We start from the raw sequence: 27,440 nt of genomic DNA on the forward strand, positions 1-27,440 counted from the left end.
CAAAGCACGAGGGCATAGTTTTACCAGATGAAACATTTGGAAAAAAATGTTTCAAGGGTATACATACATTCTTTTCCCTTTATGAAAATCATAATTTGCTTTTCGAGGAATGGAATTTGTATGCGCAGATTGTGAGGTGTAGCTATAATTCCCTAGATTCATTTTGAAAAATAAAATATGCTGAATAATATATTTCTCCTGTGGAAGTAATCTGTTTCAGTTGTGGAAAATACATATTTCATTTGTCACTTGTAAATGTGTTTTGCTCCCAGCTGTGAGGTTGTGCCACCTCCAGTGTGGTCTTAGCATGCATGAGAGCCTTCTGAGTTAAAACTACAACTTTTGCAAATGTTTCAAATTATTTTCTGCAGTTATGATACATTGTTCTTGTTTGAATAGGACATGTTTTCATATTTAGAGTAAATATCTTATCTGTAGAAATGGATGAAATGCTGGCATGCCCATTGTTTGAAGATCTGTTCTTTGTGCTAGTTCAGGAATGTCATACAATGAACAAGTATCTGGTGCTAGCTTGCACAGTATTCTCAATCACTGCTGGAAACCTGCAATAATTCAACTGCAATTTATGGAAAGCAGTAAGGATTTTTAGCTCATTGACAGACTGCTCAGGATAATAAATGAAATTGTATTGTGACAGTCTCTTTCTTGTTTCCTGTGACTGCAAATCTATATTTAAAAAGTCCTTTATGTTGTATCCACTTTTGCACATGAAAAAGCGATTTGTGTGCTATCATTAAGAATCTGTAATAAATATCTCAGTAACAAACATAGATTTGTCTTCAATATAGAGCGATTTGCTTCTTCCATTACAAAAGGAAAATGCTTTATAAGAATTTGATGGATATCAGTGTGTTATTCGTGGTACAAAGCGGAGGGAGAACAGTTAGTTTAATGGGAGATATTGCCCTTTACTTGTGGTTTGGACAGTTAGCTCTAAGACATCTTGGGCTGTGTAGCACCTGTTGTTTCAGCGTTGCACACTGATTGAAGCAATTTTCTCCCTACTTTACATAATTCCAGCGTTTATTATCTGCCCCTGTGCTAACTCCTATAACAAGATGGCGTCTTGGATGCACACGCACGTTTCCAGCGTGACGTGCGCTAGATGCCATCTTGTTATAGGAGTTAGCACAGGCGCAGATAATAAACGCTGGAATCATGTAAAGTAGGGAGAAAATAGCTTCAATCAGTGTGCAACGCTGATTTAAAGTGATAGACACCATTTTGGGACTTAACGCTCAACTCAATGCTCAATCTTAACCCCGACCATCTGAACGTGTCTTAGTGTGCCTGGAGGACCCCCCACCGGCGATATTTAAAGGGACCATGCAGGATTTACAGGTTAGTGGCTGGATTATTGCTTCTGGCCACCGAGACATTTGTAACTGTTTTTGGAGGTTGCCTACTCTTGAATACTAGGACTAGGGGACATAGCCTAACATTTAGAGCTAGGACATGTAGGAGTGAAGTTAGGAAATGCTTCTACACGCAAAGGGTGGGAGACGTTTGGAACACTCTTCTGCAGACGGCAGTTGATGCTAGCTCACTTGTGAAAGTTGAATCTGAGATTGATAGATTTCTGTGAACCAAGGGTATTAAGGGATATGGGACTAAGTCAGGTATATTGAGTTAGGTCATGGGTCCACCATGATCTCATTGAATGGCGGAACAGGCTCGACAGGCTAAATGCCACTGCCACTTGCTGCCTCCTGATATGCACCACCTCCTCCTGCAAGAAAGCGGGACATGTGTCTGGGTGATGTGCCTGTCATGGTTGAATAGCTGCCAGTGTGTGTGGCCTGTGAGTTGTGGGTGGGTGGCTTGAAACAGTGATAATGTGTAAGGGTGAGCAACTGATTGGTAAAGTTGAGTACTGATCGAAAGAGTTTGTTGGTATGTCGGGGATGGGGGTTGTAGTTCATGGTGCAGTTGGTAGGAGACGCCACTTGACAGTTGACCTTACTCACCTTGACCACTCATGTCAAAGCATTGATCTTCTCCCTGCACTGCATCCATGTTCATGATGCTGTGTGCCTGGCATTGACTTCGACCCTCACTGCCTCCCACTGCCTTTTGGATATATGTCTGGAGGGCCTCTTGCCCCGCCCCCCGCGGATATAGGATGTCCCTCCTTCTGTCCACCTCTTGCAGCAAGGTCTCTAGTGCATCAGCAGAGAACTTTGGTGCATGCACTCTCGCAGGCCTGGTACCAACACAGATTGGCAAATTGGTGAGGCCTGGCGTGCAGATTGGATGATGTGGGATTTAGTAGTGTGCAACCTTTATTCAATGTTTTAACATAACTCCTCAGTGTGTAAATATAGGGATGGGACCTCTGTGTTTTATGTGTGCGATATCTGATCTCCGTTCAGACTCCGCTCAGACTCTCCGTAGACTGTTATTTTCAGCAAATAACAGGTACCAGCTAGCTTTAAGAGATTTCTAAGAAACATCCTCCCTTTAAGAGATTGAGCTTCCTCTGGTGGCGGAAAGTGTGAATTGCATTGATTCCACGTGCAAGGTCTGGAATGGAACGCTGATTGCAGATAAGTCCTCGGGTGGGCCGAAACTTGTGTCCTCCCTGCGCAGGGGCCATTGGGCGTGGGGTAATAGCACATCACACTACCTACACCCAAAAACGGCCCCTATTGAATTTTCCCCCCTCGAATTTTCAATTTAAAGTTTTCATTTTTACTTATAAACATACAATGTGAGGATGCAAATAACGTTGAAATGGATTGTTAAACCACTTGTACCTGATGAATTAAAATGATGAATAGGTCATCTGGCTGTTAGCCCTCCCCAGATGTAAAAAGGGGTATCAGACTCTTTTCATCAATACAAGACCTCGTTCAAGTACATTTTCAGGACAGTGTAGGTGATCTCTCCGCATTTTCAACATTGACCCAATCTGAGAAATAGGGTCAAGCAAATGAAATTTGGTTTGATATGACTGAGTCTGGTCAAATCCAAACCTCTTAATGTTCACAAGTTTAGTTAAATTTAATAAAAATAACAACTAATTTTTTACATTTGATGAGTCACAATGATACCGTACTATTTGTTCTTATGATAGCACGATAATTGTGTTACTATTATCTTTCATAATAACACTATACATTGTTTTATTTTAGGACTGCTATGAAGAATATGTAGGTAAAGTATGCTATAGTGATATTCAAGAAAATTCAGCGGTAGTTAAAAAATTAATTATGGTTTTTGGAATGAAAGAATAGGATTTTATAGTAAGAAACATTCCCATTTATTTAGCACCTTATCATGTATCACTGAAATGTCTTAATGTACTTCAGGTGTAATGGATCACTTTGAAGTCCAGTAACATGTTATGGAGGCAAATTAGTTAAGATTAAAGTTGTGGGAATTTAGAGTAAGTCTTGGTTATGGATAAGAAATTGGCTAAAGGATACAAAACCACAGTTGCTCATTAGAGGAATTAATTCAAGGTACAAGGAAATACTGAGCAGGATGCGCTAGTGTTGGCTCCGCTACTGTTTCCAATTTACATCAATGACTTAAATTCAGAAACCCAATGCAAATTGGTCAAATATGCAAAACTGGGAGAGGCAGTAAAATCGGAGGCGGTAACTCAGAAATTACAGAATGATTCGGTCAAATGTGTAAGAAGGAAAGACAATGGCATATGAAATTTAATGCAGACAATGTAAAGTACTGCACATAGGAAGGCAAAAAGGTAACATATGTTGAAATAGCTAAGGATGAAGTTGAAAGAGACCAGGGAGTCTTCTTAGACTTGATGCTCAACATGTCCAACTTATGCAGAGCAGCAATCAACAAAGCCAAAAGACTGTTGAACTACAGAGCCAAAGCAGTAGAATATAAATCAGAGGAAGTCATAGTCTAGCTGTACAGAGCTCTGGTCAGACCAAATCTTGAGGATAGTGGCCAGTTCTGGTCACAATGACATCAGGGATACATTCAAGTCTTGAAGGCAGTGCAAAGAAGACCAACATCACTGATGTCAGATATCTGAGTTATGAGGAAAGGCTGAAAAGAGTTGGGCTTTTTAGCCTTGGAAGGAGGCATCTGAGAGGTGTCCTCATGGAGCTATATGAGATAGTAAACAGTGTGGTAAACCTGAAAAACTATTTAAAATTAAATTGTCAGAGTAGAACAAGGGTCCACAGGTAGAGAAATGTATGAGTGATATCAGCTAGTGCTTTTTCATACTAGGAGTGATCTATAAATGGAATTGACTCCTGGGGGGTGAATTTAAACCCCAAGAACGGGTGGGTTGGGGGCAGGTGGGAGTTGAAAATAGTTGTTTTCATGGGTCGCGACCGCAAAATTTTTGGACTTGCCTGTACTTTTCCATGCCGACGTTAAACCCGGAAATAAAGCCGGGTTGCAGTCGCGATCCAAAAAACATCTATTTTCATCTCCCACCCACCCCAACCCACCCGTACTTGGGGTTTAAAATCATACCCCTGTATAGAGTACTGGAGGTGAAAACCATGGAATCATTTAACAACAAATTTGATGTTGCAGTGGGGGATTTTAGGATCATTTTCTCACCTGTAATTATCTTGCAATCTTATGTCCAAGGCAAGGGACAGAACAATGGTACTAGCTTAATTTGCAACATTATCTCTTCACACTTGTACTAGCTGCACTATTCTATCTTCTCCTTTGTCCTTAGTTCACTGTCAGGAAATCAGTGTCTACAAATAGACCATTTTTATGTGCTTTTTCATTTGTACATTTTAATTGATAGTAATACCAGTCCTGATGCTTCTAGAATTATGGGCAGCTAACCCTTAGTAGATTTGCTTTTGTTGTCACTGAGTGCCACAACACTTATTTGAAATAAATAGCTTTAGAGGGAAGAATATTTGTTAAATTTCATGAGCTTTTTTAAAGTAGTTGTTCATTTTGAAGAAATATGTGTTCAGCAAAGGCAGATCTCTCTGTGTTTCCTATCCATTGTTGACATTGAAATAGTGAATCGGATTGTCATTTAATAATTTAATAGCACAAAGATAGCATCGCAGAGACTGGAGAATATTTTTGTTTCTACTGGTGGACTGAGCTAGCACTGTGTTCAGCATTGTGGGAAGTCATTCCTGAAATGAAAAATTCAAAGGAATGACTAAAACTGTGAAAAATAAATGACGAATACTATAGCAAATGAATAACCAAATCCATCAGGTATTACCTCTTGGTATCCAGGTAATGTTGGAATGCATTGTATAGTGACTGTAATATATTTTGATTGGAATGGGAGTACTACAGTATCATCTTGGCTCAGTTATTGGCCGAAGTCTATAAGTTCAAATCTGACCCGATGACTTGAACACATAAGCTAAGAAAACACTTTGTTGCAGGATTGAGCAAGTACTATATTATTGCAGATGTTGTCTTCTTGTATGAGATGTCAATCCGAGGCTCTTTCTGCCTGTTCAAGTGGATGTAAAAGATCCCATGGAAGCCCTTGTGTCCTGGTCAACATTCCAGCAGCTTTGATCACAGGAAATTGCATCACAAAAACAGATTGACTGGTCATTCGTCTCATTTGCTGTTTTTGGGATCTGGCTGTGTGCTATATTCTCTGTTGCATTAGCCTATGTAACAACACATCAGAAGTACTTCAATAGATCGGAAGCACTTTAGGACATGATAAGGCATTATATAATTGTAAATTCTTTCTTTACTTTGGGACATAGGGCAAACAAGCAGAGTACAAATTAAATATAAGATCAAAGGCATAATCCAAGCTATACAAATTCAACTTCAAAGCCATTTTGATTTATGTACCACATATGTTTTCCTATTTTCTTCATGAAGCTAACTTTTTAATAAGAATAATCTATGTTGCTTCAAACATTATTTATAATATGATGGGTATCATGGACATTATGTAGCACTCAGCAGCTTACCAATACATATTTTACTAAAAACCCCAGAATGTGTTCATGGCTTCAAGTGTCATGGCAATGAATCATATCAGTGTGTCAAGGTACTGAACTGTGGATTGATGGTAGTGGGTTCGTGCTCCCAGTTCACAAAATGCTGCTCTTTTTATGTCAGCTGGCACTGTAATTTTCTTCAGTTGGCTTCAAGAGTGGTTTATAATGTGAGACAGCAGTGAGGTTATATGAGTTTATTTTTGTCAGCTATAGTATAGCTTTAGTGGTCTCCTGTAGCACAGTTCAATTTTTTTTTGGATTGAAAAGAGCACTCCAGCTACACATTAGAAAATGCTTGCATGGAGATCTGTCATTTCCTCCCATAGCAGTGTGACTGGCCAGTATAATTTGGAGGTCATCATTCACACTACTGTACAATTTGTACACAACATTCTTATAAAAGCTTTGCAAATTTCACAAGTCATGGCTAAGCTATCTGATCTAGGCAGAATGCCTCCTGGCAGCTTGAACAATGCCATTCATGTTATCTGTGAAGGTATATGGATAGACTTGACCCTCTTCTGAGAAAGAAACATTGGATTGGAGCTGCTGAGAATGACAAGATAGGAAAACTCAATAAGAAAACAGTAAAAGACACTGTGGGATAGATTTTAACTTCCATCACCAAGTGGGAAACTGACGGTTACGGATCGGCTGCCTTCAATGGAGAGAGAAATTGGGCGGGGTGTGTGATGGGCGGGGTGTCTAATGGGCAGTTGATCCGCTACCGCCAGTTTTCGCACCCGGTGGTGAAAGTTAAAATCTTCCCCACAGTGTCTTTTTGTAGACTGCAATATATTTTTTTTAAAATGGATTAAGAACAAATGGCTATGTACCAAGTATCACAAAATTTTAGAAGTAGAAAATTATATTTTTATAGATTAAACACACTTCCTGTTGTCAAATTATGTTTTTTTCTGAAGAAGAAAAAAATGATCACTCACCTGATTCACTACTAGAATTAGTACCATTGCCATCTGGTTTCATTGATCCATTTAATGAAAAATCGCTGTCACTGTCACTGTGAAGTAGACAGCAGGTTGAAGTGGCTGCAATAATATGTTTGGTTTAAAATGAGCTTAACTATTTGATTTTATTAATAGTTACTTTTCAATATAAACAAATTATTGAATCAAGAAATGCAATAAAATTGCTTCGTGCAGGAACTTAATTTTATAGCTGACAAAATAATGGTTTCCACCATTGGCGGCCGTGCCTTCAGCTGCCTAGGCTCTAAGCCCTGGAATTCCCTCCCTAAACCAGAAGCTGCCGATGGAAAACCCGATCCATTTTAAGGGACAGGCCTCATTGCCGTGCCACTGGCAAGCTCTGGGCACCAAATGGGCGCTTGGCTGCAGCTTACCAGCTCCGAGCTGCTGCAAAACCGACTGACTTGGAGGCCAACCTAGCTGGCAAGATGGTAGATTCGGGGGAGGGAAGCAGGAGACTGGAGTGGCAGCAACCCACATTATTCTTGTGGAGCTTGGAGAAATATTGCTGCTCCTCCCGTCCCGTAAAAATAACTTTAAATTTACCTTTTAGGTGCCTCTTCCACTGTACTCCCAGCTGTCCATCAAAATTGCAATCGGGGTCCAATATGCATCGTAAGTCCCCTATTTGCATATTAAAAGGGCCTTCAGCCTGAAACAGGTGGTCACTCCAGCTGCCCAGCGGAAGGCCCTTTTGAGACTGGCGGCCACTGGAGCACTGTCGTAAACGAGATGGTAAGTTATTTTCAGGTCACTACTGTCCCGTTTACACAGGACGGCCCGTGTTAAAATCTACGCCTATGGGTGGTAGATTTAAACTACTTCAAACTCAGATGATGAGCACTGACAGACTGAGAATCAGATTGCAAATTTGGGAAAACTTACTGAAAGGAGCGATGGAAAGACTCAAAAGCGGCCTTTGTAGATGTTATATTGACTTCATCATCATCATCACTATCATGTAGAGCCATACGGTACATTTCAGCCTTGCGTATTTTGACAGATCTACTAATAACTCTATTATAATGGAACAGATTTGTTCAGTTCATTACGTTGAGTAACACTTGTGTCTTTTGAAGGTATGAAACAAGACCGTACAATCATGTTCTTGGACAAAGTGGCTGCTATTGAACAATACTGATGGAAGTGGTGGTAGTAGTAGTTTCAGGATAGAGAACAAGTAGTTTAATAGAGGTCACATGAAATCCAGTACATTTTGCACCATAAAAAATGGGTTGAAACATGACTACATGACCTCCTTCTGGCACTTTGATTATCCCAAATATATAATAAACTGCAATAGCAATTACAAGGTCACTATCATTCAGTCAAATGCCTCCTCTAATTGACAGAAATCACACATCTCATCCGAACTCTGTGCGAGTGAAGTGTAAAACATTTTAAAACTCATAATAAATAATATGCTATAATATATTATCTTTATTAGCAGATTTCCCCTGACGTTTCTCACAATAAGGACTTTGGTGAGACCACACCTGGAGTACTGTGTACAGTTTTGGTCTCCTTACCCTAAGGAACGATTTAGTTGCTTTAGAGGGGGTGCAACGAAGGTTCACTAGATTGATTCCTGTGATGAGAGGGTTGTCTTATGAGGAGAGATTGAGTAGAATGGGCCTATACGCTCTGGAGTTTAGAAGAATGAGAGGTGATCTCATTGAAACATATAAGATTCTGAGAGGGCTTGACAGGATAGATGCTGAGAGACTCTTTCCCCTGGTTGGAGTCTAGAACTAGGGGGCATAGTCTTAGGATAAGGGACGGCCATTTAGGACTGAGATGAGGAGAAATTTCTTCACTCAGAGAATTGTGAATCTTTGGAATTCTCTACCCCAGAGGGCTGTGGATGCTCAATGAGTACATTCAAAACAGAGATCGATAGATTTTTGGACTCTAAGGGAATCAAGGGATATTAGGATCGTGCGGGAAAGTGAAGTTGAGGTCAGAGATCAGCCATCGTCTGACTGAATGGGGGAGCAGGCTCGAGGGGCTGTATGGCCTACTCCTGCTCCTAATTCTTACGTTCTTATATTCTTATGTTCTAAGTCAGATATTACGCTGTTTTATAAAGGCAGAATTGTATCATGTAGGAACATAGGAACAGGAGTAGGCCATTCAGCCCCTCGTGCCTGCTCCGCCATTTGATAAGATCATGGCTGATCTGTGATCTAACTCCATATATCTGCCTTTGGCCCATATCCCTTAATACCTTTGGTTGCCAAAAAGCTATCCATCTCACATTTAAATTTAGCAATTGAGCTAGTATCAATTGCCGTTTGCGTAAGAGAGTTCCAAACTTCTACCACCCTTAAACGCACAATGTATTTTTCTTTTGTTAAAGGGGGAGGTATGACAAACCTGTCCCTTTGTCACAGGGTTTACGTTTTGTTAATAGCTGCATGCTGAGGTCAGTCCGAGGTTTGTTGCTGTTGGTCACATCCTGAAGTCAATGTAGCTTCAATTCATCCCTGCTTCCCTTGCCCTCTCTTCTCTGAATTCACCAACCAACTGTCCTCTTTAAACCTCTCCCTCCCTATCAAGTCTTCTAGCTATATTAATGGTGACCCTCTTGATCTCAGGCAGAAAAAATTGGACACAAAACATGCCTAAACCTTGCTCATCTGATTTTCCGTTTTGTACACATGCAATCGGTGTCACTGATCAAGACATGTACCGCATTATGCCAATCTCCCAATTCAACTAGCCTATGATGTCAGGCAATATGCTATGATCAAAGCTGCTGTTAAAAAGCTTTGGCTTCTCAAAGGACCAGCAGCGAAAAGGGTGTTGCTCAACTTGAAACAGAAATCTGACTCTCATTTATGGGATGCCTGGGACACGTTTCTACGTTAAAGGCACTATATTAAATACAAGTTGTTCTTGTTAAAATGTTATTCTTACTTATAAAAGAGAAAATCTTTTTTCTCATTTCTAACAATATGCCCTAGAAAGGATTTACTTGTGGTGGCCTGGCCTGGGTAACTGGATAGATTTTCAGAAATTGTTATGTCTCTCTATCTGTCCAGAACCACTGTGCTTCTGTTTCATCTCATCCCAGGAGGTGGCCAACATAATATGCACATTTCTGTTGTATATCATCACTTTGTGTCAATGGTACTCCTGAATGTTCTATCAAGCATTCAGAAAGTGTGTATACCAGGCGACTTGCATTGAAATATAGACTTGCAAACTTTTCTCTGTGCTATAGAAGAACTCCATGGCCCAGAATTTCGTGAAATGATGTAACTGGCTGGTTTCTACACCGATCTTGCCGGCCAGTATTTATGCCAAAATTTCCTGCCAATTAGCATAGGCCAGAACATAAAATCCGGCGTAAACAAGCAGAAATCAGTGTAAATGATCGGGGCATGAGGAAAACGTGGATCTTGTGCCATATTCCTTCTCTTTGTTTATGAAAATTGAAGTTTGAGACTACTAAGCCATCTTTTATGCACGTTAGGCACAGCATGTTTAAGAAAATGCAATTGTGGAAGCTTTTCAATTTTTTATGGAGCTCATTCTTATGCCATTCAAAGATAATGAAAATACAGTGCAGGTCTCAGTGATGAGAATTAAAGAAATTGCTTAAAAAATCACCATAAAACACCAGAAATATGACTTTGGGTCTTGCCGCACCTAAAATTTTGGCCATAAATTTACAGCCCGTTCAGAACTGGTATAAACACAGGAATCTCGCATTCTCTATTTGCAGGGGAGCAGAGCTATGTCACTGAGAGGCAGATGATTTCTGCAGAAGTTTCACAGAATCGGCGCAAAAGATCGAAGAAATTCAAACATAGCATAAAAACTGGTGTAAGTCACTCACGCGCGAATTTCCTTGATCTTTTGCGCTGAAAATCGGCATTACACCGCTCTTACGCCGTTCTTACGCTGCAAGTTTTGAGAAAACCTCGGACAATCATGTCTTTTCAAATAATAGGTACCAGTGTAACGTGGATCAGGAACAGTTTCTATGAACTGGCTGAGTCATGTAGTAGCACACAAACCTCTTCAAGGCTGAGAGTCTCACAACAAAAGAGACAATAAGAGACAAACTTCAATGAGATCTTGTTAGGCTGAAGTACTCTGCCTGCCAATCAAAGGCACTTAAGGTAACTGTCAAGAATGCAATTTATATAAACAGGGATTCTTACCAAATTGGTTGCTGAACTTTGCTTCTGTTGTTTTCAGGGGGCCAAAATGCTGAATTAAATTGCCTTAAGTAGCTTCAGTTCTGCGTATATTAAAGGCAAAGTAAAATGCACTGAAATCTTCCATTCATCTGTATCCACCTCCATTCATCAGATTGGAAGTTATTTTTTGCTGGACCAAGCATTTAGCGATTTAATAATGATGGAGTACAGAAAAGATTAGCTCATCACAAGGTTAAATATCGTGAAGCTAAAATCTCTGGAGTATAATTTTCTGAACTGAACAGACATCACCAAAATAAATAGATAACTGCCAGGAACATTGAGCTATGTATTTCATTATTGGAGGTAAACGGGAAATCAAAATCTATTACAAATGGCTGATTAAGATTGTTTGTTTGAAACAATGATTTTAAGTGCCAGCAAAGACAGAAAAATGAGCATGCAGTGCCTCTCATTCAATCATGTCTGTTGTGACATTAATGACATAACCGGACTTTAAAAGGATCTCAGTAGGATTTGTAACCTCTGGATATTTTGTAAAGATCAAAATTTGCAGTAATTTGGTTTGAGCTTATTGTGGGGTAAAGATGGCACTCATATTGGTGAAAGTTGCCAGTGATTCATTAACATATTTAATTCAGGCTCCCACAGTGCAATTGGGAGCCTGATTTAAATTTAAGAGCTGCCGACCGGGTTTCCCAGGGCTCGGGAAACCTGGCAGCGAAATGGAGGTGGGAGCTGCCGGCTACAGAAGGTAAGTGCATTTTAAAGCACTCCTTGTGGAGTAGGCATGTTCCCTCCGGCCACTCAAGAAAGCCTTTGGCCTCCCTTCTGCTGATCGCGGTCTCTCTCTAGCCCCTGCCGCGATCGGCGACCTCCCCCTCCTCCAGTCCCTATCTGCAGCCTGCCCCGCGATCAAGGCAGAGACAAGCAACACAAAATAGTCTACCAAATCACAGTGCCATGTACTAATTTTTTTGCCATTAAATATTGGGCCAAATTTTGCTGTGAGTGGCGAAGGAATGGCGTCAGCTGTTTGTTAGTCTTGCACTTGCCCATAGACTTTCTATGAACATTTGCACGGCAAGTTACTTTCAATGGGACAGCCAAACAACGTAACCCCTTCTACAGGGCACCTGGGACCTGTGTGAATAGGGAAAGCAGCTATGTATCTCCTTAACCAATCAGATTGAAGAGTCGTTAATAACAGCGCAATCAAAACCAGGAAGTGTAAGTTAGAACAGTGAATTCAATGTCAAATCAGGTACAGAAATCGAAATAAAGGGAGGGGTAGAAAGATTGAATTAAGAGACAAAGATAAAAGAGACAGAAAGAAAAAGTAAAAAAAAATTACTTGATTTCTTTTTAAATGTCCAACAATAATTAAAATCTGAAGGAGTGAGACTCCACACTTGTTAAAGTTAATTTTCAGTGCCAGAGAGGTTGTTTGGCAGTAATTAAGACTTACCACACCGTTAAAAGGCGACCTACACTAGAATCGACAAGCCCTAATTTTTTCTGGTGCGTTTAGTCTGTATCTGTGAGGTTGACGATCCGGATTCTTTCCCCTCAGTCTGGTTCAGTAAAAACTGAAGTCGAATACATTTTAAAGTTCATCACAACTTTAATAGCAGGGTTCTTAGTCTGCAGCATTGATTTGGACTCCTGATAGAGTCCCTCTATGCTGGCAGAGCAAGAACAAAAACATACAGAAATCCACACGTTTTTATACAATCAATAGGGGTTGGAACATACTTAACGAGGGTCAACACCAATCATAAGCCGGGCATAGGTTGCCATGCGAGGTTACATTATTTCCGGCCAATCATATATCGTCCATGTGCTGATCATGTTGCTGTTAGACATCAAAGGGGATACTTCCTCACCTTCCAACTTGGAATGTTCTTCCCTGTTCCTTCTGTTCCTTATCTCCCAACCTGGAATGTCTTTCAACTTTGGCTAAGCTCGTTACCTATATTGATCTGCCATAAACATGGAGACATTCAGACCAGTCCTTGAATCACATCAAAGACTCTACATTGATAAGACCATGCAAACCTGCTGACTATGCAAACATATGGCCCAGCAGGAGGCCAGGCCACCTGTACCAATCTCAGTTACTAACTAATTAACCCTTTCTAACCATTTTGCATTCTGCTTCTTTGCCACGTAGGCATCTTAATATTTTACCGAAAACTGACCACGTAGGGATTCTCATTCCCCCCTTTTATCATTTCATGATAACCAATTATTACGGTGCTCACTGGTTCTGCAGGTTCTGCAGTGCAGCAACATTTAAGTAAGCAATAAACTATAAGAGTTATAACAATGAATATGACTAGCCCTTGAACTAGAGAAGTCCCAATAGAACACAGACATGTTTCATCAATACGCCTTTGTATCTTATCTGTTCTCAGGAACAGACTCCTTCTAAACATCTCTCAAGTAAGCTGCGAATGTCCTTGGTCAGCTAAACCTATTCATGTTAATTTGAAAAGGCTAACATCGTCAAATATCCCATGGTTCTTTATATTTTGTTTCCAGCCTCACTAGACTGAATGGTACCTTTCAGACCATTTTACACCTGTGAATTGGTGCCCTCCCCATTATATCCCTTAATCCAAATTCTCCCTACAATATCCCGTTAGATGCTGTACCTCATCTTAACCAGGTTCCCTTCGTGTTGGCCACCAGTCCGGGTGGAAGAGAGGCAGAGCATCTGATAATCCTATCAAACTATAATTGTCTTCCCTTTTACATGCACCTTACCCCAGCGGGTGCTACTCCCGGTACCATTAAGATGTGTTCTTAGTTGAAACCACAGAGACAATGGGGACATTCTCACCCAGGCTCTGTTTTACTATCTTTGCCAAACCCTTCATCCTCTGCTTACATTTATTACATGCAATGAAAATCAAGAAGCACATTACAACAAACTGCACTATGACTAATACATATGAAATTAATCTAATCCAAAGATGGATCTGTATATTCAGTCCCAAATTCCAGAGGTCATTTCACCAGGTGGTGACTTTAATTTGGTCAATGTCATGCTTAATGTTGTTATTGTCCTGTTGTAGGTTATAATAAACCTTCTGGGAGAGGCGTATCTCCATTCGCAATGCTTTCAAGTATTTAGGCAACAGGGGTGTCAGATACCCAAATGTGTCCTGATATGCTTTTAAGTCCTTTCTGACATTCTCAGAAACTTGTAAGGTGGTGAGGTTATGCCGGTGTATCTCTACCAGTTCCTCGGGTCCAATCCAAACCAGGACTTCAGAAATGGAGTAGAATTCTGGACTTAAAATATCACAAGTTAGATTGGCACATTTAAACGTTTTCAAATTAGTTGTAACACAGTATTCGCCCTCTCCGGCATATGCCACTTAAGTGGGTTTTAGATCCGCCTCTAGGGCCTCCATGGTACAGTTAATATCCGGATTGGTACCGGTATTATTAAACCCACACTGTGCTTCTAGGCTGTGTCCAACACTATGTGGACACACAGTGACAGCATGTCTAGTAACACATCCCTTTAATTTTGTTCCAGCCAATCAGCTTAAATCTACGTCCTCTAGTTCTTGAACCCTCTGCTAGGGGAACCAGGTACTTCCTGTCTACTTTATCTGGGCCCCTCATAATCTTGTAATTTTGTATCTATCGTGCGGATATCTTCTAAATATTGTTTCTCCCAATTTTATTGTTAACTAATGGGAACCTAACCCTGAATTTTGGAAATCCAAATTACTGTGTCCCTCTTTACTTTAATTTCAGTCCTTTTGATTGATACCAGTGTTTCCTGACTGTTTCATTAATTAGTTGGTTTCTCTATGGACCATGTGTCAGTGCCTTGTTTAAAAGGATTTCTCACTCGCCTGGACCACATTAACCATTTTCCTGTTGTGCTCTTGTCAAGTAACTGAGCCTGTCTGAGACTCATTCTTCACTGTATCTTCTTCATGTATCTCCGCATACTAGCAGCATCTCATAGGAATGAGCTTAGTGTTCTTGGATATTAACTTTCTGCTGGCCAGTCTCTTCTTCCTCATGGTATTTCCGAACATTTTCCATGGCACGCATCATATGACCTGTAGGATTCAGTCCTGTAAAAGCAACTGGTTTGTTTCAAGAGTGGTTGCAATAGCTTACCAGGCCATAGGCCTTTGTAATCATGTTCTTCATCCTGATCTCCGTTTCAGATGATGGCAACATATCTTTTATTTCCACTGTAGCCATTCTTAGGTTTTCAGGTTATCTTATCAAAAAGATCAGGGGTGTCTCGAGTGCTTATCTCCCCCTGCATGGTCCCGATGTCAGGGTAGTGGCCAGGCTATTGAGTGTAGTTTTCTCATTATTCATTATAGGCAAGGACACAAATATCTCCACGAGAAAGCTATCAATTTACTATTCTCAACTACACTTTCCTGACTTCCACTAGATTGTATATTTATGCCAGATTGATTTTTTTATCATGCCCAATTCAATGACTTTAGAGAAATTCCCATATCTCCCCACCTCGAGCATTCTGTCTCGGAAGACAACAAATAGGTTAAAACAAAACAAATCAAAATGTTTTCAAAAGAAGAGAATCAGGTTGATATCACCACGCTGTGACATTTGGTATCCGCTGATGTCTGCAGCTAAAGTCTTAAATCTTTAACACCACTGGATCGTTTCCTGCACCAAATTTCTCCAGCAAAGGTTGCACCGTAACTTTGTAACTACTCTTGGTAATCCTGCACCATCAACACTCACGTGGTCCCAAAAAAAAACCAGGGTCACCTGTTTTAAAAGAAACACAGAAAATCCATTGCGGCTCTTCTTGAGAGCCCAAGTGATTAATTTGTCAAATCTTCATTTATTATTTATTTATCCAAAGGAATAATCCCTTTACATCGAAACAAATTCGGAAAACAAAACAGGAGAGAGAAATTGCCTAGTCTCTCTCTCTCTGAAGCACGCAGCCTGTCTGAAATAAACACAGTCTTTCCCACATACAGATGTACGCAGGGCTGCAGACTGGAATTTCTAACTCCAAGTCCTAATCTCTGTGTTTTCAAGATGTAACCACATTAAGCAGATATCATTAGCAGCCGCCTGCTAAGATACGTTATATTCCTCTTTTATTAATTTATTAATGGTTTGGGCATGTGTTTCTAGCACTGTAGCTATCCTTTGCAAATATATAGTCAGCATTTGATCCTCAGACAATTCCTTATCTGTATTTTCATTTATCTTTTAATATATCTTTAATGCGAGACCCTAAATCTCTGACCTTTTGATCTAATGTTGCCAAATCAATGATGTTAACAACTGAGGCAAAGGCAGTTGCTATATCACTTATCACAGATCTTTACGTCTCCATATTTGCCTATCTCTTTTTACGATGTCCACCTCCATTCCATGTGGCTCTTTGTTTTAACACTTGAGTTAGGAGGTGTTGATCTAATTGTTGAGTTTTCTTAGCAGTCTCAATGCGAGTTATATAATTTGTCAGGGAAGGTCTCCCCTCTTTGGTCAGATCTTGTATTCTACTATTAATTTAAAATAAAATTGAATAGCCCCAGAACTTGTCAAAACTTCCTTATCATACTGTGGCAGGGTAAAACTGATAGGCATTTAGTACCCTGTGTCAGTACATAGCTCAAGTAATGGACTTCCAATTGTCTAACCTATGCTTCCTTTTCATATGATTTGTTTTACATTCCTTTCTTATCAATTTTTCACTGTAGCGTGAAAACTTATATCTCAGTCAATTGTAGCCTTTGGCATTTCCGAGTGATTGGCACAATTTTACTAATATAACCGATACCAATTGTTACCTCATGTTCACCTGTGTAATGGTTAGCCTCAGACAGTTCTCAACCGACTGGGTCATTTCTATCTGTTTGAACTGGTCTTGGCATGACAGTCTGGCTTCTTGGGATGGAAGGGGTTAATATTAACTTGCTCTTGTGGTAGGAGTAATTTGATCCTTCTCCCTTTTGAGATTAAGTTCCCACCTTCAAAATTTCACTTCACACAGGTTTGACTGATTTTTTTACTTCTCACATTTGTGGATGGCTTTATACTATATTTTTGCACACTATTTTTTCACATACTTTTAGTGGATGTGATTATAATCAACGCTCCGAGCTGTTCCAGCTTTCCGACTTTTCCTATCACAGTGATACCAGATAGTTTTTTTAATCTATCCCGTTAATTTTTAACCTCTTTTTAAACCACAGCCAATCACAAAATAAACATTCAAAATGCCAATTTTTTGAAGATCCCATGTCTGGAATTTAACATGCCCACACTTTATAAGAACCAGAATTTAATAGGTCACTTAACCTCAATAACTCCAATTTTAATTCGGCAGTATCAGAATTAAACACACGACAAGACAAATACATTACACAAAGGAAGAAAACACACAAGACACAGTAAGAAGGGGGCGTGGCCCACAACACCGACAAAAAAAACACTGATCAAGACAGGCTTTTTAAAGGGACAGTACAGTTAAACAACAAAACCTTTCTTTTCGGGTCTCTGTCTTTTAAACATTTGTCTAGTCACTTAATTCTATCCATATTTTTTTACAGTACTGTTTCCATAAAGCAATTAGTTCTTTGGCTGTGGTACCTCTGTTATTTTTCCAAATTAATTCCTGAGCCTTTTTGGCGGCATCTAAGTTTTATCAATAGTTCCTGTTTATATCCAATCACCAGGAACTTAAACCCTGACTACCCTCAGTGATATTAACCACTGACCTACCGCTTACAAGTTATTCCCTCAGTACGTACGCTGACCCTCAGCCGGAGCTGACCCTCAGTGATATTAACCACTGACCTCTTCCTGCTATTTCTGTGTATTCGCCAGACTGACCTGAATCTTGTAAGGACGCCACACGAGTGTTAGCGATTGGACAATTCGTCGTCAGACTGACGGATTGGAGGAAAACCGACGTAGTAAATTAAGACTAATTACATCGGGGCGCCATCTCCTTCCTCCGTGTCTGAGATAATCCGCCTCTTACTCCGCGAACTCTCGGTGAACAACCGTTAAGATCCCCGTACGCGCCACCAAATGACGATCCGGATTCTTTCCCCTCAGTCTGGTTCAGTAAAAACTGAATATTTTACCGAAAACTGACCACGTAGGGATTCTCAAGGTGAGTACAGGAAGTTCACGCAGTTCAATTAATTTGAACGGTGAGTCGGCCGGCGAGAAGCCATTTTCGTGCAGCTTTTGGAGGAGCATCGCATCGCGAACAGCATCTTCCCAATTTCCGCGTTTAACTGCACATGTGAAGTAGCCAGAAGTTACTGTGTGATTTGAGCATAAATAACAGTGAGCGCTGTTAGCCTCACCATTATTTTTACAGCAAATCTGGCCCAATGACTGGTTATATTACAGCTCCTTCCATTCTGGTTTTTAGAGATAAAAATTGCTTTGAATTTAATGGTTTGTTACATTTGTCACTTTGCCAGACCTGTGGAAAAATAAACACATTGCATGTTACAGTGCTGTTCCCATTATACTGAGCATTGTTTTCACTCATTAAAATCAGCAATATGAACAAAGCAAAAGCAAGCAATAGTAGAATGGGTTAACTGCAGAGATGATTGGGCTATACCCATATCAACATCCGTGTGATCTAATATCACATATACTAGCCTTATCCCTAGAAAGTGAAAATTTGCCTTTGGGTGTAATCACAAGTTCTGTTTCCTGTACCACAGCAAGTTCCCTACAGAGAAAGCTCGCAGAACTTACTACACTGGAACTACACCCAATAAAGAAAAACTCTTACCATAAGTCTTCTTTTTATTTAAAGTTCAAAAACAACCAACCTCAAAAGGCACCACAGAGATCCATGTTTGGGTCAGAATTACAAAAGCCTAATTTACCATTACACTTTATATTGTTCCATGCTAGATTCACAGCTGCTGCAGTTAGTTCTGCTGCCACTGAAACCCCAGGCCTAATGTTGCTCCTTGCTGAGCAATTTCTGTTTCTGTTCTTGCTTTGATTTTTTGCCTGAACTGAATCTGATTCTATCTGAAAACTACAGAAAAGGTTTTCCTTTAATGGTAATAATAACAGAATATGTGTCACTGGACTGACACAATTTAATTTTCCTCAGCAATGAGGAATTATTTTCCAGTTTCAGAAGACGAGCAATCAGGGGCATGATTTTAACTAGGAGGTGGGTTCTCAGTGGGGGGGGGGTCAATAATTGGGTGAGAAACCAGGAGAAAAAAATCGTGCTGTTTCCCGAGCGATCACAACTCAATTGGAGCCACTTAACTCAGCTTTCGGGTTTCATTTCCTCAAGCTGCGCAGCGGGCGGACCGCGCACCCTCATGACGTGTTTATAGCCCACTATTTAAAGGGCCACCCCAGCAATGCATTTTGAAGGAGAAAGGAGGAAAAAATGAATGGGGAACGTCGTGGAGTGAAGCCAGCACCTAGATTCTCCGTTGCCGCCCTGGAGACATTGCTAAGCGCAGTAAGAAGCAGGAGGGAGGTGCTGTACCCAGCAGACCGCAGCAAGAAACCTGGTCGTGTCACCAAGAGGGCGTGGCTGGAGGTGGAGGATGAGGTGAGCAGCAGAAGCATGGTGTCGCAGGTGCAACTTCAATGCAGAAAGAGATTTAATGGCCTAACCAGGTCAGGATTGACTTGCATTCCGTGGTGAACAGTACCCCCTTCCCTCACACTGCCCTGCAAAGCCTACTCCATCACATCACTCCTCACACCCATTTAAGGCTCAGTCTCAACTCACCTTCATTTTCTGTGCACTTCTTCACCACCCCCCGCCCCCTGCAATTTGTGCACCCACTTCTCCCACTCACACCAACCCTGATGCAATGTGAGCAATCTGTCTAACAGTCATCCTCTGATGCATCTACTTCATTGTCATCCTGACCCAAAGGAATGCATCCATCGGGTGACCACATCACCCTCGCTCACTCACACATCTGTACTTTCTCCCCTTGTAGGAGAAGAGAGCGCAAAATGCAAGGGAGAGGGCGAGGACTGGAGGGAGGCATCCACAAATTGTAGCCCTCAGAGAGGCGGAGGAGGAAGCCTTGGATGTAAGCCGGACGGTGGAGTGCCTGGCTGCTGGGGATGCCGAGACTGGCACCCTGCAAACATCTGGTGATAGAATTTTAACATCCCTCACACACAGCATGGATTGACGTTATCAATGATTGACTTTCTTGCACACCTCAGTATGCTCATCGCAACATTACTTCTGTGATGATTATTAATATTGCTGTATGTTCTCTTCTGGGGTGTCATGGTCCGAAGATGTGGTCGAGGGTGATTCCTCAGAGGAGCTCCCTGCCTCTGAGGACGCACCGTCACATCTTAGCGAGCCATCCACCAGCGCAGATACTCCTATTGGACAGGGATTTGGGTTGTCACCTGATGAATCAACATACACCAGTGAGCATGAGCACACGCTGGTGGCAGAGGCAGTGGTGGAGAGTCCGTGTTGGTAAGCGCGTTCCTCTCCAAGCTCTGCTCAGCTTGGCACAGATGTCGAACCCCAGGAGCCATCCTTGGGAAGGAGAATGATAGATGTACAGGAGCAACTTTGCGAGGGAGTGCCATGTACACTCACCACAAAAGCGGAGAGGATGGAGGAGTCTAATTCCATTGCTAGTGGATTGGTGGCGCGGAAATGTCTGCAATGGAGAGAATGGCAGCCTCCATTGAGCTTCAAGCACGGCTCATAAATGAGACCATTCAGGTCCTGGCAGCGGCCATGTGGACTCAAGGCGAACTACATTCTGCTGCCTTAGACATGCAGACAGATTTGTTAGAAGTGGCCTTACAAGGCTTCACACATGTCCTCCAAACTGTTGTCCAGCAGAGTGGTAGGAGTGATGTGACCCTAGCCCAGTAGAGGGATGATGGCAAAAAGGGACATGGAAGTGGGGACACCACTCAAAGCGCTCCCACGTCTCACCCGTTGCCCCCCCACCCCCACAACCGGTACCCGCAATGCTGCCTCCTCTCCAGATGGTCGAGTCTGCCCCTGCACAGGTGCATGTGAAGCAGTCTTTGGAGGGGCCCTCATGGGCTTCAAAACCCAAAGGTCATAGGCCGAAAGCATCTAAGCAGTCCGGGCACAAATCCGAGCAACCTGCTACTACCTCTGCTGCAGCCACAGGGGATGCACCATGTAGAAGCTGTAGGAAGAGGAAGTCAATGGTTTTGTAATCACCAAGGGTATGCACAAGGGTGTCTGACAGTCTGTCATGTTTTTCATTTCAATTTGGTTTATGTTAACACCACATTAAATGTTATGATTCTCACCACCACTGCCACGTCTTGCCCATTCTTGAGTGCCTTTTGTGAAAGCGCCCTTACATGTGGTTGCTCATGAAAGGCAAGTTGATGCCACCCATTGGGTGCATTTGCAACGGGTGTATGTGTCGTTGTATGATTGTTTTGTGCAACCTGAGGGGGGCGTGGTTTGTGGTTGTGGTGGTCCTTACAGGTGGTCTGAGTACTTGACTGTAGTCACTTTGCAGATCTCTCGAGGAGAATCTATCAAGTATAAGTGACTCTGTAGCACGACGAGCAGCCAGTTGAGATGTTGCTTCACTGATGGTTCGCCCATTGTCGTCCTCCTCCTCCTCACCGCCTTCTTCAATGTTGATGGCAGGTGCGGCTGCTTGTGGAATGCATCGACCGGTAACCCTCCCTGATGAGCGATGTTGTGCAGGACGCAGCACATGAGTATTATTCTGTACATCCTCGCCGGTGAGTAATGAAGGACTCACCCAGATCGATCCAAGCACCGGAAGCACATCTTCAGCAGTCCTATGGCTTGCTCTATGACAGACCTGATGGTGCTGTGACTATTCATTGTACCGCTTCTGTGCCTCACTGGTGGGGTTCCTCACAGTTGTCATGAGCCACGTCTGCAGGGGCTATCCCTTGTCTCCAAGGAGCCAGCCCTTAAGTCTGTTTTTCATGTGGAAGAGTGCAAGGAGGTTGGATTTGTGTAAAATGAAGGAATCATGGCAACTGCCAGGGAATTTGGCACACACGTGCAGAAACCTCTTCCGGTGGTCGCAAACCAGCTGCACATTGATGGAGTGATATCCTTTTCGGTTGATGAACATTCCTAGCTCATGTGGAGGTGCTCGGATTGCTACGTGTGTGCAATCAATTGCACCCTGTACCCGTGGGAAGCCAGCCAGAGATTGGAAACCCACTGCCCTCTCAGCCTGGCTAATGTCGTCGATGGGGAAGTTGCGGTAGTGGGATGCCCTGGCAAACAAGCCATCTATCAGCTGTCGTATACACTTATGGACAGATGACTGAGAGATCCTGGTGATGCCACTGGTGGCGCTCTGGAAGGATGTGGAGGCGAAGAAGTTGATGGCAGTGGTGACCCAATTGCTAGAAACTCGACTCCTTCTCGGCCCTGCGGAGGGGGGGTTGCCTCGTGCAAGTGGTCTGATTCATGAATTTTTTTGAAAAGCTGCTTTCTCTTCAAGGACCAGGTCACATGCTTGGCCTGGACTCCACCAATGGGATCCACATGCATCCTTGCGGATACTGATACTATTTGACTCACTGAGCACATTGGCTGCCACTCAAATGCTCAATCTTGACTGAGGAACAGGAATAGGAACTCCCAGCTTAGGGAGTTTCCGCCCTGGTCCGTCATATGCCTTCGAAGGGGCAGACGGGAATTAGCAGAACCTTTGTGGAATTTCAACTCCAATATGTCCAGTGCAGTGTTCTTTTACATCAAGGAAGCAAACGGTAGTTTACTCCACTTTATAACTGATACAAAGGCCTCAATATTAATCTCTCCATGACGGATGAATGTTAAAGAGTTAAATATGGGGCACGCGACCCCAACCCACTGTGCACGCGCCTGCCGCCTTTTTTACGGCGGCGGATATTGGGGCGTCCGGGTGTCCCAACGTGGAGAGGCGGGACACTTAATTAACATATTTAAATCGGGCTCCCACAGTGCAATTGGGAGCCTGATTTAACATTTATCATTGCTGTTCAGGTTTCCCAGAGGTCGGGAAACTTGGAAGTGAAAGAGAGGCGGGAGCTGTTGGCTTCAGACGGTTAAGTGCTTCTTTCAGCACTCTTTGTGGGCCAGAAGGAGCATGAGTGCTTCCCCAGCACCTTGAGGAAGCCTTCAGCCTCCCCCAGGCCCAATCACCAGCTTCCCCACCCCAGCCCTACTGATTGCCAACCTTCCCCCAGCCCTCCCAATCACGGGCCTCTCCGATATCCCGATTACCGGGGATTGTCCCCAAGGGTTCCTGGCATGTGGCCTCCTACCGCTGGTGTACTCTCCCACCCACCAGCCAAGCTGCCCATCTGGCCGGCTGTCCAGTGAGAAACAGAGCTAAAAAATGTTAATGAAGTTCTGCCGTTAAGTTCGGCAGGACCTTCATGTTCCCGGCCTTGCCGGCTTACATAAGAAATAGGAGCAGGAGTAGGCCATACGGTCCCTCAAGCCTGCTCCGCCATTCAATCAGATCGTGACTGATCTTCGACCTCAACTCCACTTTCCTGCCCAATCCCCATATCCCTTGATTCCTCTAGAGTCCAAAAATCTATCCATCTCAGCCTTGAATATATTCAATGACTCAGCATCCACAGATTCTTTTGACATTTTCGGCCTCACCCACACCCTCCCCATAAATATTGGGGCCAGAGTCAATAAATTTCAGCCTGGATGAAGCATGGAGATTGGGTGGTTCAGCTGCCTGCAGCTGGAATTTAGGGCGAACCCAGTTCCCAGAACCAAAGAGTCATGCTGTTGGCCAGGGGCTGCAGAAAACTATTGAGCTTAATTCGAAGTGCTAACAAAGACACTGACTTTTGAACTGAGGTGACCTGGAGTTCAGTCACTGATCTGAACTGGCCAGAACTGGTTTGAATTCGTTCCGCTTCTTAGAGGGACAAAGGAGCTTTGATGAGACACCAGGCCTTATTTAGAAAAGGAGTATTGAGGTGATGCTACCTAGCCCCTTGGAACAGAGCCAATCAGGGGATGACATTGACCACTCCAGCAACTTTGAGCCAATCGGAGAAGACAGCATCATTCGAAAAGACAGACTTGGAAATAAAACTGAAGAATTGCAGGCTTGGTGCCAGAGAGCGAGTGTGTGTTTTTGAGGGAGACTAACCATCGTGGAAGTAGGGACCCTACATCAGGGATGTAGAGACTACGTCAGGGACGTAGAAACGACGTCGAGAGTGAGAGAGCGAATCGCCTGACCAGCATTATCTCTCCTTTCCGGGTAATATAATATCCTTTCTATTCTGTGACCACTCAGGGAGTGTTAGTCAGAGAAACCTAGTGGGTGTGCGTTTAAATCCTAGTTTGAGTATAAAACTGTATAACCTGCTGTAAACTGCATGCCTATATCTAACTAGACGTATAAGCGGTATGTACATGATCTAATAACGTTAATAAAGCGAATTGAGAATTAAGAGAGAATTGACTCTTCCTCTGTGTACTAAGCCAAAACCGTTAACCGCTGACTTCCGGTCAACACATGCACTTCAATTTTATCTTGGGCCCGGAAAGGCCTGGGGGCACCTGAGGCGGAGAAGCTGAGCCTTACAAGGCCAGTTCAGGGCAGGTGCGGCTGAAACACCCTTGCAGGCACTGGCAGCTCCTCCTGACCATGGAAATGACTTCAGTTTGGGACAGGGTCTGCTGCCAACTGTGTGGGTGGACAGAGTTCTGCTCTGCCAGTCTTCTGCTGGTGAAAAAGCTCACATGGAATTTCAGGCCCTAGGAATCCTATTAATATATAAGGACCTATTTGCGTGTTCCCAGTGTGGACCCACATCCACCAGGACCGTATATTAGGAAATGATGTGCATCTTTCCCACAGTTTTTCAATATTCCCTCCCAATGGGCAAAGCTCCTGCCAGGAATGTAATTTTGTAAAATTAGCAATTTAGTTCTGATTTGAATCCAGAACACAGTAATGGGATGAAAGATTTATCTTTCTTTATTTCAAACCGTTGAAGGAGATGCACGAGGCAACTCTTGTTGAGAACTGAAAGAAGAATGTCAGACATACTTGATATAAAGACAAGAAGCCGTCAGGGCTACATCTTGACACTTGCCATGTTTATCATTGTTATGGACCATAGCATGATCAACACAATAGGAAGTAGAGACACCAAAGATGAAAAGACTGATGGTGTAACGCTGGGCTAGAACTTGGTACAAAATCTATAGTATTGCTCATTTTACTGAACACAATACTCAGCAAAAAGAAAGTAAATGGTAAGAGGGTGAAGGCGATCAGGGAGGGTGGGAAGCCCGGTGTAAGGGAGTCGCAAGGCTTCCTTGTGGGTCCCAGAGGAGAACTCCTGCTTCTCCTGGTCCACAGGGAGGTCTAAAAGTAAAAATTAAAAACTTACCTCCTGAGCATCTTCTGGCCCACAGTCCCCCTCCCGACAGGTTTAATCTGATGGGAAAGCCGTTACTGCTCCCCCGCTCAGGCCTCAGACTAAAATAGCCGATTGGGTCCCGATGACCTCATTGGGCTCAGATCTGCATATATAAAGACCCTGCCAGCTTGGGGTGGGTGTCCCGCTCGCCTCCTCAAAACAGCAGGTTAATATTTGGACCCATCAGGAAGATAACGGAATTGGCGGGCGTAGGACATCGCCATCATTTTAACTGCCCCTTGCCTGGTTTCTACCAGGTGGAGGGAGTTTAAATGGGGGCCACAGTTCCTGAGCAACACCTTCTCACCCTGTTCCTAGGATACTGGTTTTATTACTTAGAAGAAAATGAGGTAATGGGGGCAGATTTTAATCTAGCAATTGTGGCAACTCAGGTGGCCTAAATTAATGAGCACAGAATATTCTGAGCAAAGAAATGAGGAACATTGACAGTAATTAAATAGCAAGAAGAGTGAGTACTCTAATTAAAGAAATGATTTCACCACTGGGGCTTAGTTCTTCATCAAGGAAGGCAGAAGACTAATATACAGTGATGGCTGTTAAGAAACTACTTTTGCTTTGTTTTATTGAAAGCACATCAGCTGCTATCCTTTTCATTTTGTGTAAAGAACAGTTAGTGCTTTAGCTTGAGTTACATGATGCACATTAAACTGAACACTTGTGTTACTGATCATGCAGAGAACTTCAAGGAAAACCCAAGCAATAACATAAAGAATTCAAGTGCTATACTGTGGAGCTGTACTTTGCATATTTCTCTGGATTGGTAATTGGTTTGGAGTAGGAGGCGGAGAGTAGGGATAAAGGATTCATTCTCCGATTGGTGGGATGTAACGCGGTGTTCCCCAGGGACCTGTACAAGGGCCTTAGCTTTTCACTATATATATTAATGACTTGGATGAAGGAATGTATATCCACATTTGCAGATGAGACTATGTTAGGAGCACGGTGAATTGTATGGAAGGGCGGAGGAAGTTACAAAGGGACATAGACAGACTAAGGCAAAATTATGGTAGATAGAGTTCAATGTGGATCTGAGAAAGACAAATCGGAATATTTTCTTAATGGTCGAGGAGCAAAGGAATTTAGGTGTCCATGTACACAAATCACTAAAAGTTAGTGCACAGGTGTAAAAAGTATTCAAAAACGCAAATGAAATGTTAGCCTTTATCTCAAGGGGATTAGAATTCAAAAGTGAGGAATTGATGCTTCAGTGTATAGAATCTTGGGCAGGCCCCTTCTGGAGTACTGCATTCAGTTTTGGGCTCTGAACCTCAGGAAATTTTCCTTGGAAGAGGTATAGAGCAGGTTCACCAGAATTATACTAGGGCTTAAAAGGATAAATTACGAGACTAGGTTGCATAAAGTTGGCTTGTATTTCCTTGAGTTTAGAAGGTTGAGGGGTGATCCAATCGAGTTATTTAAATTGATAAAGGAATTCAATAGGGTAGATACAGAGAAACTATTTCCTATGTTGGGGTTCAGAACAAGAGGGCATAATCTAAAATTAGAGCCAGGCTATTTAAGATGAAATCAAGAAGCACTTTTTCACATAAAGGGTAGTGGAAACCTGAAATTTTTAAGACTGAGATTGATAGATTTTTGTTGGGTAAGGTGTATCAGTGGATATGGCGGGTAAATGGAGTTGAGGTACAGATCGGTCATGATCTAATTGAATGGCAGAACAGGCTCGAGGGTCTGAATGGCCTATTCCTTTTCCTACATTCCTATGTTCTTTTGTTCATCCCATCAATGCTATATGCTAATTTAATATTAAATTACAATGTGTATATCCATATATTTCTTAATATCACTCAGACTTTCTGTGAAAAATTGCAATAATC

Source organism: Heptranchias perlo, chromosome 14 (genome assembly GCF_035084215.1).
Source record: "Heptranchias perlo isolate sHepPer1 chromosome 14, sHepPer1.hap1, whole genome shotgun sequence".
NCBI classification, from domain to species: Eukaryota; Metazoa; Chordata; class Chondrichthyes; order Hexanchiformes; family Hexanchidae; genus Heptranchias; species Heptranchias perlo.